The sequence below is a fragment of the Alligator sinensis genome, unplaced genomic scaffold (assembly GCF_000455745.1).
Source record: "Alligator sinensis unplaced genomic scaffold, ASM45574v1 scaffold156_1, whole genome shotgun sequence".
Classification (NCBI taxonomy): domain Eukaryota; kingdom Metazoa; phylum Chordata; order Crocodylia; family Alligatoridae; genus Alligator; species Alligator sinensis.
In genome coordinates, this window is record NW_005841844.1 from 2457855 (window position 1) to 2476494 (window position 18640).

Here is an 18640-nt window from a genome sequence, read left to right on the forward strand (position 1 = left end):
AGCCGGCTTCAGCCGCATGCTGCTCCAGATGGGATGGACCCGGCCGGGTCAGCACCAACCAGGAAAAGTGGCATACAGCTGAAGCCGCCCTCCGTGGTTCTCACCACATCTCCCGCTGCGCTGCCCCTGCTGGGCTCTGGGAGCCCCCAGCTGGGTGGGGCCCGCCCCCGCCCCGGCGAGGTTTCTCGCAGCTCCGTGCCCAGCGCGGGGCAGCTGTGGGGCCGGGCCACAGAAGAGTCTGGCGCGGTCAGACATGGACCAGAAGCCTGCGGCCCCAGAGACGTGCTGCTCACGCAGCGTCGGTTCAGCGCCAAGAGGTGCCCTAACTCCTTGGGCGAAATCCTGCTCCGTTTACAGGCGCGGGGCCTGAGCGCCTCTGTGGGCCCTTGCATGGACTCCGGGCTCCACGTGTGCGGCCGCGCTTCCCTTCTGCGCCGGCCCTGGTGGCTCCTCCTTGCCTCCCTGCCCCGGAATGCCCAGGCATTTGCGTGGTGCCAGGTGCGGCCCCGAAACTTTAGCTAAAGGAAAACTACGGCTAGCCGTGGTTTGGCGCCCAATAGTCTCTAGCAGTGAGAAAGCTTCTTCACGGGGCAGAGACCCACCAGACCCCGCAGCCCCTCCTTGATGTTGAAGGTGTGTAGCAAAGGGGAGAAGAGTTTCTGGCAGGAAAGGTGGTGGAGTGAAATAGATGTTTCCCTGGAAAGATTTGATATGTTGTTGGGTAAAATGAATGAATTGTAGTGGGATGCTTTCCCTCCACTGGGGATGCTCACACATTGCATAGCCAGAAATAATGCTTATGTCTTCACTGGGACTCTAAAGCACAGGGCAACTGGACTGATGGACTGTGACATTAATGGCTCTGTGACGCTTGCACATTATCTGAGAACTCCAGCTTACTTGCTGAGATCCAGGAAATGAGTCATTTAGAGGGAGAGTTTTGAACTGGTTAGACCCATTTCATTGTCACTTCCTGCAACTTCATTGGTGTCAAAGGTCACGTGACATCACTTCCTGATGTGATACCACTTCCTGTGAGGTCTTTGAATATGGCTTGCCTGCCCACTGGGTGATAAAAAGCTCGTGATCCGGCTCCACATTCAAAAAGGTTGGACACCCCTGATGTAGCAGATTATTAAATGTTGACAGCATTCAGATATTGGATGGACTCTGAACTGGAGACATGTGCTGTTACCAGTCTCTGTTCCTCACGTGAACCAGAATCAATCTGTGGACTTCAGTGGGAGCTGCTGGTGTCCATGCCTGGAAAACCCAAGCACTTTATTAGGGGCCTACAAGTGCATTTAGGAGCTTAATTTTAGGGCCTCAGTTGTGAAAGCACAGGGCTTGCACATTATGGGCTGATCCAGCAGGAAAAGTCTGATCAGGGAAACACCTCCTGTACTTTCTCCACTGGAGACTGGACGCACACCTTGCTGGGGTTATTTGACCCTAGCAGTCTTTCCTGCCCAGAGCAGGGGGGCTGGACCCGATGATCTCATGAGGTCCCTTTCAGCCCTAAACTCCTGTGAATCTGTGAATGATCTCCATAAAAAATAGGGAGCAAAATAATCTGAGAAATAGGGAGCAAAATAATCCACGGGCTGAGTACTTTGTAGTATAACAGGTGCAATCATTCAACCCGAACTGATGCATGAGTTGCATTAGAAAACTGTAGTGTAGGACCCAAAGATGACTGCAACCAGAGTAATGACTGTGAGCTTGTCTATTCAGAGCTGTGGCTGCTCTAGCTGTGTGGGCATAGCTATCTTGGCAGAGTCCCCAGTGCAGACATACCATACGGTGGCTTTTTTACTGGCTTAGCTACATCACCTCCCTGAATGCCTGAACCTAGGGTGGCAGAAGTCCTGTACTGTTGGCAGAGTTGCATCCAGACCAGGAGGTTTTGGTGTCGTAGCTGCATCAGCTTGGGGCGGGGGGGGGGGGGTCTTTTCAAGCCTCTAGCCATGTGTTTTTCAATCTTGTTAGATTCAAGGCAACTCTCATTAGGTGAAAGGCATCTGTCTGAAAGTGCCAGCTCTTAGATTTCCCTTGTTTTCTGAATACTGAAAAAACAATGGCTCAATTCTTTGGTGGCAAAGACCTCATTAAGACCACAACAGGGCAGAATGTTTTTTGACGGTATAGATTCCTACTTGAAATCTCTGGGTTTATCTTGTGAATCATATGTAGGTGTTTGCACACCTAACAGTGCTAACATTGTGCATCACCTTACAGCACCCTTAAAAAGATCTCACTGAGATGCTGTAGCATTGAGGCTGAGAATCATTGCCCTAGCTGATATATGTGTGCCAGCAAAACTTTGTAGCAGAGACCAAGCCTGTGGCAATGACAATAAGCAGTTCCAAGAAAAAACTCCACCTGGATTCAGAAAAGACAACTGTGTTGTGCCCTTACATCACTGGTGGTAACAAAGACCCTCCCAATAATATTGAGTTAGGCTATTGGGGAGGTAGGAAACAGAACAATGCCCAATACACTGATCCAAAACTGAGCTGGACCATCATGATCTAAAACCTTTATAAATCATTGGAATTAGCAGAACCAACTGCAAGGCACAGAAGGGAGCAGGAACATCGGACCAGTCACATATTTGATGAGAACTGCACTTTACATAGCTCTCTCATATGTGCTGCTGGCCTGCAAGCCCACATCACAGCAATCTGTGCAATATGGATCTGTATCTTACTACACAAAGCTTCATTTTGAGGGTTTTGGTTCAGCCCATTTTACAAAGGGCAGACTTCAGTACTGAATAGGTCATCCACAGGTCACTTGTAGCATCTTCCCTTCCCTAAGATTAGAGGATATTTGAATCCAGGTTTTGGTTCAAACGCATCCCTATGCTGAGAGGGAGGGGAGTCTATTATTATTAGCGCTACAGAAACCTTTCCAATAAGATCTCAATAAATAGAAACGGGTAAAGCAGAGCTTATGCAAACAAACTCCTTGCCGCCTGCTTATGTTACTGAAACACCTGCTCCCCTAGAATTTTGTTTTTATCTCCCATCTGCAGCAAACCAATTAGTTTTCTTTGCCAATTCTCCCTCCTGCCAAAGGATAAGGCACAGCATTCCCTGAGCCATACTGGAAGAGGGTAGGTAAAGCTTGCTATCCCATTCCCTCAAAGTGAACAGGCTTATGCCTGTTGTTGGGCAGATTGCTAATTATCGTATACATCCTACCTAAGAGAAAAGAAGAGGCAAATAACCCCATGGAAATATTCACCGGGATGAAAGCTCACTGAATCAATAGCTAATCCATACCTCCTAAAAGGAAATCAATTCAAAACTTGCTAATTAAAACTCCATTTGGTTTCCCACTGCTATTGGTTCTGAAGGCCTGTTAGTGTTACAGTCCTATGCTTGCTGCAGACAAGGAGCAATTCATACTTCTGTAACCCTTGGTGCACGGTGCTAACTGCGACCATGTCCAATTGTTCAGGACCTGGCATGCCAGGTAGCTCTACCCCCTGCTCAGCTCACCTACAAGCGACCAGAGGCCCCCTGAGAAGAGAGGCTCCCTTTACAATGGAAAGACCTTGCTGACTCATAATTAGCTATTTACAGAATTTAATTATATACAGGAGATACTTGCTACATGCATACGAACAGTAAATACTATCAAAAGTTTGAAACTCTCTATTTACAGTGCACAAGGATGAGTCTTTACAAGAATAACTGTTGATAACTATTTACACCTAAACAATGTTCCAATCAACAGATACAAAGCTAATAACTTAGGCACTACATTAAATACTCAGCGTATTAAATCCCTAATTAGTTATTTACAACTAATAGTTAGTCACCCTGACTTATGCCCAACAAATGGAGGGAGGGGCAGTCCCTCATTCCTCTCATCACACACTTGCAGGCTCCAGCTGCCTCAGGCCATCCCACCCAGGCCCAAGCATCTCATAGTCTGCAGAGGCTGTTTCCACTCAGACCCCTGCAAAACACAAATTCTTCTCCCCGTACCTCTGTGCACCCTTCTCTGCCTGGGCATGGCCTCTCCAAGCCCACAGAGCTGTTCACAGTGGTGATGCATAGGGGGTGTGCACGGGTACATGTGCACCCCCTGAGATTGCTGGTGCATCCCCTGAGAGAAGTGCCGTTGATGGTCGCCACATCCCCCGTTGCTGCCAACACCACTGGCGGCATCTGTGGGCAATCGCCAATCACCGTTGGCTGCTGCCAGCACTGCTGACGGTGCCTGTGGGTGGTTGCTGACTGCTGGTCAGCATTTGCCCCACCCCTTGCCGCCAACACCGCTGCGGTCACCTGCAGGAGCTCCCCACTTACTGCCGCTGCCCCCGCTGCCTACAGGCGGTTGCCGTGCCCCCCCAGCCTCTGGGGGAACATGTTGTTCATGGCTGTTTACACTGTTAAACACACAAAGGGAGAGCAAGCTGTTGCTGGCTGACCAGGCAGCACCTCTAGGCTCACTTTGCCTTTAGGCATTCGGGCACACTGAGGCTTCCTCTCAGGTCGTACTTCCCTGGGCCTCAACCCACACAGATGTCCTGGGGACTTTCCCTGGCTGGCATCTCTTGCTGCCAAGCTGTCCCAGTCCTGCCACAGACCTTTCCCCAACCACTCACACAGGGGGTTTATCACACTCTTACCGCCCCACCCCCCCAAGTCTCCGAGCCCAGTTTGGAATCACCTTCCCGCTCTCTAGGGGCTTCCCGGGGCTGTGTCCCCACCCTAAGGAATTTGTTCAGCTCAGTCCCAAACTCCTCATGCTTGTCTTAGGGGTCTGCTCTCTTCTGCTTGACCCTTCAGGCGCTCAACTGGTCTCTGGCCCATCAATGAAGGGTCCAGCAGGCAACCACAAGGTGGGACCACGCTGCAGGCTCTTCCCAGCCCTTTTCACACAGCGCACGCCTCTCTCCACCCCAGGGATGGGGAGACACTCTGGTTTTAAGGGGAGCTGCCCAGCCAATCCCTGGGCTGGAATTTTCCCAGGGTTCCTGACTGCTTTTGAAGCTTGCATCCCCTTGCTGGGGATAATGCTCAACTACAGGTATGGTGTTTCTGTTGGGATGATCCTCCCCAAGTGTTCAGGCAGAGCCCGATGTAAGACACTCGGAAGGTAAGTGCCCCTTAAACTGCCTGTAACACTTTCTTGGTCATTAACATGGAGCTGTGCCAACTCTGGCCCAGTGGCACAGATTAGAGCAGATTAGAAACTGCTGTAAATTATACGAACTGATTGATGTCTGTGGGATCTTTCACCAGCTGTGATTGGTAAAGCTCAGGCACACTCCATCTTGCTGCCAACATGCACCCAGATGCCATAAGGGTTGGATATTCAACCTTACATTAGCTTAAGCTCCTCTATGTTGTTGTGTGTTCAGCAACAACACTCTGCACACTCCTGTGTTGAACTAACAAGTATTTATTAATGTAAGTCTATGGAATCACATCCAGGGTGGATCTTAACAGTTGCCCTCATATGTATGCAAGACTTGCTTTGTTCCTGACCTTGACCCTGCCCAGTCCTGGTGAGTGGGAGGAACCAAGAATATTTCCCCTGGCTCTTCGAGGCAGGGAAAATGGAGTCCTGAGTGCTGCAAAACTGCTGCAAAACTGACTGAACCCTGCAGCGCTCAGAATGAGGGTTTTGGCCCTAAAGGGATAGTGCAAGGAAAATACAATAAGACACAACAGGGGAGCAAATAGGGGCAGAATCTGCAGAGCATGACGTGGGAGCGGTGCAAACCAGTTGGAACAGAGGGAGAGAATCTGGACCAGTAGCTTTAAAAGAGCTTGAGGTCGTCAAAACATAGAGCACTAGAGCTGAGAAGTACCTCAAATGACCTCATATTAACGCTAATTTTAGCCCCAGAATCTCACATGAAGAAAAACATTTCAAAATCTTGGTGAAAGCAATGCTAATATTATAAAAGCCTTAATCTGTCTGTTTGTCTGTCCATAACACTTTATTTGCGCTCTGATTGGCTGACTAAAACAGATGGCGGGGACACGGGGACAGAGCGGGGGACGGGGGCGAGGCTACCACAGCTGGCCTTGCCCCCACCCCTCCACCCGGCTTCTTGGAGGCGGCGGCAACGGAGTGGACAAAGCAGGGCCCCTCCTGTCCTGTTCCCTGCAGGTGGCAATGGTGGAGTGGGGTGGGGTGGGGGGCACTGAAGCTGGCTTCACCCCCTCCCCTTGGTTCTTGGAGGTGGTGGCGGCAGTGGCATGGGGTGGGGGGGGAAGGCCACTGGCACTGGCCTCGGCCTGCCCCTCCCCCTTTCCATCGTCATCGTGTGCAGGGCCAACGTGGGCCGATGGGGCAGCAGTGGGGGGAGGAGCAGGTGCACCACAGCAGCACGGGGGGTGTGGAAAGAGTAGACCTGGGCTGACGCGGCGGTGGCAGTGGGGGGGGAGGAGTGGATCTGGGCCCGATGTGGGGCGGGGGAGGAGGAGAGAGTCTGAGGGCAGGGGGAGAAGCTGGCCTGCCGCGGCAGTGGAAGGGGAGCAGAGGGCCTGGCCCGGTCCAGCGGAGGGGTGGGACAGGGAGGAGGAGGGAGCAGCCAGCATGGTGCTGCTGGCTACTTTACCTAGCCAGAGCTGGAACGGGTGGAACAGCCCCATCGCCTCATGGGTCCCCCCAGCTACCCTGGCTGGGGTATTGGGGGCAACCGGGCCAGGCCTCTGAGACAAGGGGAGTCTATTCCACCCACGCAAGCTCTGGCCAGACAAAGCAGTCAGCAGTTAGAATAGACTCCCAGTGGGGGTGGTGCAAGCACCCACCCTGGAGATGTTCAAAAAGAGCCTGGACGCACACCCTGCTGGGGTTATTTGACCCCAGAAGTCTTTCCTGCCCAGAGCTGTGAATCTAAACTTCTGTGAATCTGTTCCATGCTGCTACTGTCAAGAGGCCCAGGCAGGAGGTGGAAGAAGGGCACCCCCCCTCACCCTGTGGGCCCAGCCTGGCTCCTCCCAGTACCCCGGGGGGGGGGGGGGGGGGGGGGGGGGGGGCATAAAGTTAGGGGGCTCAGTTCTATCCCACCCCCTCCTCACCTCTGGCCAAGCAAAGCAGTCGACAGCTCTGTGCTGGCTGCTCCCTCCTCCTCCCTTCCCTACCTTGCTGGCAGGCCCAGGGGTAGCACTGGGCTGGTGCTCACCAGTGCAAGTACCATCCCTGCCCTGCAAAGTACAAAAATTAATCCAGGAGGGAACACAAGTTCCCTAAGTTGCTCTACTTTAAAACACCTTCATCTGTTACCTCATTCGACCAAGGTTAATTTTTGTGTGATCGGCCATTTTAAAAGCACTCTGTAGCTGTGCACATGTGTTATGTCACAGCTGTAGAGCAATTTCAGGGACCCAATCTTGCAAAAAATGTAATTTGTGTAAGCACCCTTCAGTGTCACCCTTGCAATGCTTCCTCTTTGCTTCCTCTGCCTCCAAGACTGCACCACTTCTAAGTGATATCCCAGCCTCTGGGTTTGCATCGATAAAAGCCAACTCTACCCTGCCAGAAAGCCTATAGCAGTGATGTTTAACTACAGCCCAGACAGGATCTGGCTTTGAAAGTGATCAGCAGAAAGCAGTTCAGCTCAGTATGTCCCCTTCCCTGCCCTTCCCAGTGCCACGGCCCAAATGTAAGTTTTCTTCCTCTCTTCCTCCCAGCCTCCCTCTGACATTTGCAGCCACTTCCCTCCTCCCTCCCCCTGTCCACTGTACAGCTGGTTGCAAGCACCTGACCCAATGCTCTAAAAGGTTTATTTCCATTGATCTAGAGGTTTGGAAAGTCACAGGGTTTTCTGCTGCTGCTTTTACTACATAAAGGGGCTTGATTGCTCTTTCTATTGAGCCTAAAAGAGGCTGTGTGGCATATCCAGTGGCTTTAGAAAAGCCTCTGATTGTCCTTGGATCCTGGACTCACCTCCTGGCAGCCATTAGCACCTTCCAGCATAACAGGAGCCAAAGTGAAATTGATTAACCAGTTTCCCTGGCCAAGCAGTGACAAACATACAAGATAAAAAAGGGCCTAAATAGAGAGGGCTCAAATAGATTTCTGATTCTGAATTACTTGAATGGGGTTAATAATACAGCTATAACAGCCAGAACCGCAGCTGGTGAAAATTCACATTGTTTCATTAAAGTCAAACTGAAAATGTTAATTCCAAGTTCCAAAGTCATGTGTTGGGTTCACTTGAAAAAGAATCATGAGAGTCTGATTTGTAAGCCAGGTCTGGGGCTCTTTTGATATCCCTTCTAAGTGCTAAGCCTTGCAGGTTCACATTTTAAGCATTCCTCTTCAACTATGAACACTAGAACAATATTTTTTTTCTTTAAATAAAGACTGAGATTCTCATATAACCCTCTGACTCCAGGAACTGAAGCTTTAAGAAAAGTATTCATGATAGTGAGATTTATGAGAAAATCATCAGAATTGGTGTCCTGTCATGATGTCATAACCAAAAATGAGAAACTGAGCAGCCTGGGCCATCCTGCTTTGTACTGATTTCACCCTATAGAGGATCTTTTATGCCAGCAATGGGAAAGGCAAGATTTGTCCTTCACATGATGGTATTAATTTCTTGGTAAATATAGTGGCCCATCTACACAAGATGCATTAATACACATTAGCCTACATGTGCACGTCCTTAATGCACATTAAAAATGGTGAAATTAGGCTAATTGCATCCAAATTTAGGTGCAATTAGTTAAAGTGCATTAGCACACATGTAGACACGACCTGGCACTAACTTTAGTGCTGGGTCTGCCCATCCACAAGGGGCACATGGCAGGGCTGCAGGGACTTGGCACTAACTTTAGTGCCAAATCTCAGCACCTGTACACCCCTGCCAAAAAAAAAAAATCACTTAATGCACATTAGCTTAATGCGCATTAAATTTAGTCATGCTTAAATGTAAATGTACCCATATTGTATGAGTCATAGCACAGCTTCCTATCTTTTGTACTAGCCAAATAATTTGTATCCACACTTACACCTCACTGACCTTGTTCCAGTTGCCAACACATGTATCAGCCCTGATTCAGGGAGGCTTCACTCTTCCCTGACAAAGCTTTCTGCCTCCACAGTTTCATTTAAGTTGGGAAGATAGGAGTTCATCAGTTCATGGTGCTAAAGAGATTTATTTTTGAACAAGCGCGATATTGATGGTTCAATAAGTTTTTATATTTCCTGAGGTTTGGGCACTAATGCTTCAGATTCAGCCTTGTTCACAGCGGCACCAGATGAGAGATGCCACAAATTAAAACAAATAATAATGATTAGTTGCAAGTAGCCAGCCCAGCCCAAGAGTCTAGCACTCATGCTGTGTGGGAACATATGGTGTAATAAAGGTTGCAGCGGAGAAAAATAACATCCCGCTTGTCTTTATTACAGGGCTCAGCATTTGCGCTGTTCCTTTGCTCGCCATCCAAATCCAGGCGCACACCCCCTCGGCACTGGCCATGCTTGGTCGCTGCTATGCAACCCAGTAGGGTAATGATCCATTTTCATGCTTCAGGGTAGACTCTGATTGCTTCAGGGATCAAGGAGGAATTCCCCACTCAATGTACAAGCCAGGGATGTTACAATAACAGCTTCATAATGTGTATTGTTCCTGTGAAGCAGCAAATCATTTTAGCAGAAATATCTACACAGACGGATGTGCTTATTATCTGTCACTGTGGGATGTGGTGGTGGAAGTTGGATGGTTTTGGGGAAGAGAGGGATTTCTGTGTATAGTTTCTTGGGAGGAGGAAGAAAGCATCCCATGCTCTATACACCCCAGATTTTGTTACCTCCACTCTGTTCATATCTTCTTCCTTGCTCCCTCTTTGGTACTGTCGCAGGGCACAAAAGTGCCCTGCTCCTAGAAGGGTGGAAACTGCCTGGTGGAAAAGCCCAAAGAGAGAGACAGAAGCCCAGGTGCAGGTTACCAAGGCAACAAGCCAGAGGCTAAATTAGCCTGCACCTGCACATGGTCAGCTGACCGAAAGGGGCAAGGCTCTGGGCCCATATAAACCCCAGGACTGAGCCCAGGGAGGGCAGTTCCCTGCCAGCAGTCAAGGGGGAAGAAGCTCTCCTAGAGCAAGCAAAGGGGAGAGGCCTGTCTGCAAGATCAGCCCCTAATACTGTTAAGGGGCAGAGCATTCCCCGGTAGGGTTTGAATGAGGTTATAGCCGAGCGGCTTGAATTTGTGTTACAGCCTAGGAGCTTGTGTTTTGGCTATTGTTGTATAAGACTGGTGGTTTGGGTGAGGCTATTAGGGGATCAAGGAGGCCTCATGGGGGCCCACGGCAGTGTGGGGACCCCAGCATGGCATTTGGGGTGTACTGACCCTGGTGCCAGAGAGGGCATGGCAATGGGGTGCATAGACTATGGGCGCCAGAGAGGGCGTAGCACTTCACAGGGCCACAGAGAGCCCAAGCGCCATGGAGGTGCCGAGCGAGACAGGGCTGCAGAGAGCCCAGGGAGGACAAGGGGGCCAAATTGCAACAAGGCCCAGACTGAACAAAGTTCATACCATCTGCGAGGCTTGGGGTGTGGTAAAGGGGTTGTTGGAGCCATGCATAGCCCATACGGCTAAGGTGCCCTGAAACACCTGTTGTGACACTTACCTTGGAGCGGGACCCACCAGGGGTCTGGAAACCCACGGGGTCCAGAGAGTCAATCAAGACCATATCCAAGAGGACTGAAAGGCAGCCTCCGTATCAATCATTCGGTCAAAGACAAGGCGGGCGAGAATCAAGGGTGCCCATTGGGCCAACTTGGCACGGTAAGGGGGCCTTGGGGAGATCACGGCCATCCTGCAGGACCCCATCCTGTGACAGGTACCACACATCCAGGCTTCCCTGCAAAGAAAACCTGGTCTGGCTTATGAGCAGCTGTCAAAGCTTTCTGCTTCCCCTCCATGCATTCTACAAGGTAGCTGCATGTGTCCAAGGCAGCATATACAAGCTATATATGTTCAGTACAATGCATATGTCCAAACAAGCTACATGTGTTCAGTACACCATTCTGTCTTATACTGAACCTCTAGAGAACAGCACATCATTTGATGTAATGTGACAATAAATAACACAAGGATTCTATTTTAATCTTATTCATAAGCAGGGAAAATGAACTCAAGTCACCTGGCTACTCCAGAGCTCCCAGACTGCTACAGAAAACATAGGCCATTTTTTTTCTGATCTGCCATCCAGTTTGCTGCAAGGTTAATGGAGTCCTGAATCCAGGCCTCCTGCCACAGTACAGAAGCATCACTTAAATTATTTAGTGATTTCAAATAAAAAAATTGAAAGCAATCAGTGAATTTGGATACCTGGATACCCAACTCAACATATCTCAAAGAGCCCTGAGTTGCAAATCTCGACTAACAGTCCCTTCTGATAATCTGGGCCTAAGGTGTCTCAAATTGGGTACCTAAAAGTTTACAAAACCAGAATTACTTAGGTACTTCTGAAAACCATGGCTGAGGTTCATAGAGCACTGTCAGTGAGCTGCCTCTGTGTGGAGCACTGTTGGCAGTAGGTCCCCCAAAAGTGCTCTACAGCCATACCATGACACGTGTCTGACTGCAGAGCATTTTAAAAGTGCCCAATCACACAACTAATTAATCCTCATCTAATGAGGGATTAGATGAAGGTGCTCCAAAGTGGAGCACTGTAGATAACTTCTGTAATCCATGTGTGCAATCAGGACTGTAATCTGTGTGTGCTGATGTGATTTTTGTAATCCGTGTGTGCTGATGCAGCCCAGCTTTACCCCCGGTGCTGTTTGCAGGAAGGGAGTGGGGATGCTGGAAGGGGAGGAAGCTCGGAAGCTCTGTACTGGGATTTGCCCAGCCTGAGCTGGAGTGGGGGTTGGTGGATTGGAGCCACTCCTACCTCATTCCTGCCCCACCCCCCAGCTCTTCCCCTCCCCCTTCCAGCTCAGATTGGGCAAAACCAGTCTTTAAGAAAGGGAAGAGGAATGACCCTACAAACCATAGGATCATCTAACTGGTCAGTCTAACCTCAGTCCTGGAAAAAATCTTTGAAAAAATTGTTAAGGAGGCCATCAACCACAATCTTGTAACTGGTGGAGTATTAAGAAGCAACCAGCACGGCTTTGTCAAGGGGAGGTCATGCCTAACTAACCTGGTATCCTTTTATGACCAGGTAACTAACCAGCTGGACAATAGGCATGAGGTTGACATCATTTACCTAGACTTCAGCAAGGCTTTTGATACTGTTTCCCATGAGAGCCTTTCAATTAAACTGGAGGGTACTGGCCTAGACCAGTCTACAGTGAGGAGGGTTGACAATTGGCTGAGAGGCCTTTGCCAGAGAGTTGCAACCGATGGGATGGCCTTATCCTGGAGGGCCATCTCCAGTGGTGTCCCCCAGAGATCAGTGCTTAGGCCCATGCTCTTTCACATCTTTATCAACGGCTTGGATGAGGGAGTGGAAAGTGCAATGATTAAGTTCTCTGATGACACCAAACTGTGGGGAAATGCAGGCACATCTGAGGAGAGGATAAGGATCCAGGATGATCTCAACAGACTGGTTTTATGGGCTGAACGCAATCAGATGAGGTTCAATAGGGACAATTGCCAGGTCCTTCAGGTGGGTAGGAAGAACCTTCACCACAGCTATTTGATGGGTGGTGGTCCACTAGCTGGCACTGCATCTTAGAGGGACCTGGGGTGACAATCGACCAGAAGATGAATATGAGCCAACTGTGCAATGAAGTCGCCAACAGGGCAAACAGAACTCTGGCGTGCATCAGCTGACATGTTGCAAACAGATCCAGAGAGGTGCTCCTCCCCCTCTACCTGGTATTGGTGAGGCCACTGCTGGAGTACTGTGTCCAGTTCTGGGCACTGCACTTCAGAAAGGATGTGGATAAACTTGAAAGGGTGCAGAGAAGGACCACCCATATGATCAGAGGCCTGGAGGATAGGCCTTATGAGGAGAGACTCCAGGAACTGGTTTTGTTCAGCCTGAGCAAGAGAAGACAGAGGTGACTTGATAGCCGCCTAAAAGTATGTCAAGAATACCAAGTTCTAGGGGAGCAACTCTTCAGAAACGCACCCCCAGGGAGGACAAAGACCAATGGGCACAACTGAAGAAAGATTTAGGTTGGACATTAGGAAAAACTTCTTTCCTGTAAGGTTATCTAGAATCTGGAACATGCTCCCAGCAGAGGTGGTGCAGTTACCATTCATGGAGGTGTTCAAGAGGAGGCTGGACAAGCACCTCATTGAGCTCCTTTGTGCCCAATAACTTCCTGCCACGGCAGGGAACTGGACTTGATAATCTTACAGGTCCCTTCCAGTCATTTGATTCTATGATTCTATGAACCCAGCCTGCAGCTCCCTTCTGCTTCCCCATCTCTCCTCCCTTCCTGCAGAGAGCACCAGAGCTGGAGGAGGGGCAAGGCTAGGGAAGAGAGGCTGCAGGCAGGCAGGAAGTTCCTTTGTTGGATCAGCTCCAAAGTGGAAATCAATCCCCATCCTCCCCCCAGTCCAACAATGAGAGTCTGTTGGGTTGAGGAAGGTCGCTCTAATTCATGGTGCTTTCTGTGAAGTACTGTGTCCAGTTTTGGGCTCCACAATTCAAAAAGGATGTGGAGAAGCTTGAGAGAGTCCAGAGAAGAGCCACGCGCATGATCAGAGGTCAGGGAAGCAGACCCTACGATGACAGGCTGAGAGCCCTGGGGCTCTTTAGCCTGAAAAAGCGCAGGCTCAGGGGTGATCTGATGGCCACCTACAAGTTTATCAGGGGGGGCCACCAGTATCTGGGGGGACGTTTGTTCACCAGAGCGCCCCAAGGGATGACGAGGTTGAATGGTCACAAACTACTTCAAGATCGTTTCAGGCTGGACATAAGGAAGAACTTCTTTACTGTCCGAGCCCCCAAGGTCTGGAACAGCCTGCCACCGGAGGTGGTTCAAGCGCCTTCATTGAACACCTTCAAGACGAAACTGGATGCTTATCTTGCTGGGATCCTATGACCCCAGCTGACTTCCTGCCCTTTGGGCGGGGGGCTGGACTCGATGATCTTCTGAGGTCCCTTCCAGCCCTGATGTCTATGATGTCTATGAAAGCAGGGAGCTGCATGTCTGTCAGCACTCTCAGGATAATTAGCTAAGAACACTGAACCAAATAGGCTGGCCATTTCCCAGGCACAGTGCATGCCTGCACAGCAGCTGAGCTGTCACTACTAAAGAAAGCTTTGCTTCTCATTTTCAACTTTTTTTCTGCAACCTTAGCTGTGGGGTCACTTTTCGCTTTATTTGGTCTAGCTGTATTGCTCTATCTTTATTTTGTCAAGTTCTTTGCTGTCATAAGGCCATGTCATGATTTCTCTTCCTTCCCCCCTCATTTAGATTACTCCCACTGAAGTGAATGAGGCTACTGTGCGTAAACACCTTCCAAGGAGAAACAGGGGTTAGCTTAGTTTTAAAAGCTATTTCTACGCTCCCCCCCACCCCTCCCCGCTGTTGTTTATTCGTCTTTACCCCTTTTATTTCCTTTCCTTTCTTTGAGCCAGGCCTACTGGTGCGTGGATTCTGTGGCTCCTATGAACTCCAAGTCAATGAGGGTTACATGTCCATGCTTGGCTCCTCTGCATCTTCCTTTCTACTGTCTCTTCTGTTTCACCTTGGCTTCTTTCCCCTGTAAGTGCCCTTTTGCACAGTGTTCTTATCAGCATCCTTTCCTTTTTATAAACCCAGACAGCACTTGTGCCAGCAATGCCACTTTAGTGATCTGACACTAAACAGAGCCTGACCTGCTGCTCATCCTAGAGACAGAGATCAGAGTTCTGTCAGTCTCCAGCTGGGTTGCAGACATCATTAGCTCCTTTCTCAGCTGTGACATGAACTGCAGCAGGAAGGTATCTTGGCCAATGATGGACATGGCCAGCCAAGGGCATCCTCACTCCTCCATTTGGTGTCAGAGAAGTATAGCAACTCAACATAACCATTCTTTTCATGTCTGTTATCCTTCTGTCCCCATTGCTACTTTGCTACGTCTGGTCACATCTTGTCTCCTCTCTATTGCTTTGTGCACAGTGAAATTTATAAGGATCTTCCTCAAGTTTTACTCAGTTGTAAACTCCATGAATCAAATGGGTTTATTTCAGATTCACACTAAAAGAAGCAGAGTCAGGCCCTTGATTCTTAACATGTCACCTTTTAAAGATTAGGATTCAATGTTAACTGTGCTACTGTATCCAAGCACAAATTGGCTTAAGCCTGCAAACTGTGGGGAATTCATAATTTGCCCCCAGGGGCAGGTGGGGTCAGCATCTCATAGGATTGGCCCAAAATGGAGGATATAAGGACAAGGGAAATTTTAAGCAGTCAGTAACCACTGCTTTTGGGGGGATGCATCCAGTTTTGAAGGGGGGGGGGGGTGCAGGTCTCATTTTCTTCATTGCAAAGCTAGGCTGCAGCTCTCACTAAATGAATATTGTCTTTTATAGCAAATACTAGGAAACTACTATTTGCAGGATATGAGGTTGCTGGTTTTTAATAACACAGTAGTTTATATATTCATTTTTTTATATCCATTTGGATGCTGAGGCAAGTTGGCTCTGATTTTATAGCTGTGTTTGAGGCATTTATTTCAATGACAACCAATTTGTCTTAGTATTCAAAGAGGAATTGGAAAAACAAGACTCATTTGATCAGATTTCTCCAAAGCTCATGGGGCTAATCCTGCCTCTGATCCACTTCCTGTAGCTGATGATGCTGAAACCAGGCAGATGTGTGCCAAAATAAGGGCTGCAGGATTAAATCTTCTGGTATAGAGCAGAAACACACTTTAAATGTCTCTGTGGAGCTGTAGAAGGCCACCTTATCCCAATTCTACAGCAGAGCTCCACTTGGGAACAAGTGAAAGGCCGTATCTTATCATCTGGAAATTCTAAGCACATGAAAGGTCAGCTACTAACTCCACATAGACTATTATCATTTACTATTAGGAGCTGAAGGTCAGTCTCTATGCTATCAGAAAGGTCACTTATCTGAGATTTACTGTAATCTCAGATTTGACCTATGACCTTAATCACACAATTTGTGCACGCTGAATAACATCCTCCTTGACTATGAGTAGCCCATATGAGCAGCGATGAGAAGGAAATTGCCATTAGCTTTGACATTTTTGTGGACTTATTGTGGTCTCTAAGGCAGAAAGGAGAAGCAGTTGATGTATTACTGCTTTTGGTCTAGCTTTCTCACCTCTTTTTCAGTGTGGCCCACAGAATATTAGGTGCAAATATTACAAGTTAACACTTGTGAATCTTTCTGAAACTTCACAGCCACCCTCAGGTGTCAGAGAGAAAGGGGAACAGTTTGAGGAACAAGCAGCTGAAAATGGGAAAGACACTTTGGGTTGCAGCCACTGAAGCCGATACACAGATGTGCGAATTACACCCTTCTCCCAGCCAGGCCCTTTTGCAGGCTTCCCTTCTGGGGGATAGGGAGGATTACAGCCACTGCTGCACCGTCTCCTTTCATGTGGATGTGTGGCTTTGAATTATAACAAGCTCTCCATTACAGCCTCATTAGCAGAAGCTGCTGAGGAGGTGTGCAGGAAAGCCATGATAGCCACACACAAGCAGTGCCAACCATTTTTGGGTGGCTCTGGTCCTTTATGCTCTATATTACCCTACCTTCCTCCCTAAACAGACTTTCCATCACCAGGGTCTGGCACATGACAGCCAAGGGAAACAGCATATGAAGTAGAATGATCCCACAAAGGCCACCACTGTTAGATACAGACAAGTGAAGCCTGAAACTCAAGTGAAGCAGGAAAGGGAATTACTTGCACCAGCTCTGGTGGCCAAGACACAGGAGTACAGATAAGGATCCCACTGTCTGCCCTTTGCACACTCAGATGTTACAGTTCTTCCAGAGAGGCAGGCTCACCTCATAGCTCTTATTCACATGACGATCCCTGTCATTTTTAAGTATCCGAGAAAGAATGACCTGCGTGAATAAGGGTTATGACAGCAAGCAAACTCAGAGGGCGACTGGCCACTCCCATCCTGGAAAGGCTCTAGCTGCTGAAGGGACGATGACAACAGAAGGTGCAGGGATAACTGTATGCCCCTGCTGCTGGCCAGTGTCACAACCCTTATTCCATTTATTTGTTGGTTATAGCCATGGTGGTCTAAAAACATAGGCAGGCATTGTATTTTCAGACATCCTTGTTGTAAATGTGTTTTTTTCCTACCTCAGAGAGCACACCAGCAGAGTCTCCCTATACCTGATGAAGGGCACTTGTGCCTGAAAGCTTGCAAAGAACTTCTTTTCAACTTACTAGTTGGTCTAATAAAAGATATCACATCTATCCAAAGAACCTTACCATTTAGCAGAAATGTAACGCTACTGGCAGGAAAGAAGGCCCAGCTGCCACGCACATGCTCTGACCAGAGGTGGCTTTGTTTTGCTAGCAAAATGTTGTAGTTTCATTGTGTTAAAACTGCTTCTCCTCTCTGCCTTAGAGACCACAACAAGTCCACACAAAAAGGTCAAAAGCTAATGGCAATTTTCTTCTCATCACTGCTCATATGGGCTACTCATAGTCAAGGAGGATGTTATTTAGTGTGCACAAATCATGTGATTGAGGTCATAGGTCAAATCTGAGATTACAGTAAATCTCAGCTAAGTGACTTTTCTGATAGCATTGAGACTGACCTTCAGCTCCTAACAGTAAATGATAATAGTCTATGTGGAGTTAGCGGCTGACCTTTCGTGTGCTTAGAATTTCCAGATAAGACACGGCCTTTCCCGCCTCCCAGGTGGAGCTCTGCTGTGGAAGCGGGATCAGGTGGCCTTCTGCAGCTCCAGAGACATTTACAGTGTGTTTCTGCTCTATACCAGAAGGTATAATCCTAGTCCAATGTAGATGGACTAGGCCACAGTCCCACTTCCACAAGGGCGTGTGACACTTAGGAGCCAGTCTCATCCCATCACAAACCGGGGGGTGCAGGCTCCTACGTCACACAGGAGCATGAGAAAGTTGTGTCTGCAGGAGCCCCGTTGAAGGGCAGATCTACAAGCGAGGCGTTCGCAGGGCGTAACAGCCGTACAAACATCCCCGCCTCCGGCGAGAGCCCGGTTTGCCTTCGGCTTGAGCAGCCCTTTCTGCCCCAGGAGGATGGTGCTGGGGTAAAACCACACGCTGGAGGCCCCTGCACGCTGCATGACTAGGGCCGTGGAAGCGCCGGGGGGAGGCCGTGCAGAACTGTGCTCGCTTCACTGGGAGCAAGTCCTTCGGGTGCCGCAGGAACGAGCCAGCGCTTCCCCTTTTGGCCCCGCGGCTGCCGCCCCCAGCGCTCCCGCTACGGCATCAGCGAGGGCACTCAGACGGGCGCCACGGGCAGCCTCCAACGGCACCACGCGACGCAGCCGAGCCGGGCAGTGGAAAGCAGGCTCGCATTGTGACGCGCGGAGGCAGGTCCAAGATAAGGCTTCTTCGGGTTGCTAGGAATGGGGTAACGCGGCTCTTGCTGATTGGTGGCTGGGTCACGTGCCCCGGATGCCGAGCAGATCCGGGCGCTGCAGTTGGCTCGCAGAGCTGAGCGTGCGCAGTGGCTGGTGGGAGTTCCGGGCTCAGGTAGGAGCCGAGCATCCGTCACGGCGGGGGAGGGTC

At 49.4% G+C, this 18640-nt stretch overlaps 1 protein-coding gene across 5 annotated transcripts in view; it reads left to right on the forward strand.

Annotated features, from left to right (window-relative positions):
• SIL1 (SIL1 nucleotide exchange factor) overlaps positions 1 to 18640 on the forward strand; it is a 335801-nt gene that overhangs the window by 97490 nt on the left and 219671 nt on the right. Inside the window, exon 1 of one of the 5 annotated variants that reach the window (XM_025206044.1) lies at positions 18480 to 18604. The exons of 3 other annotated variants lie outside the window; for them this stretch is intronic. The gene's annotated coding sequence lies outside the window, so the exon portion shown is untranslated. Of the gene's footprint in view, positions 1 to 18479; positions 18605 to 18640 lie in introns of those variants that run through there. One more of the 5 variants, XM_025206041.1, reaches the window with a different exon arrangement.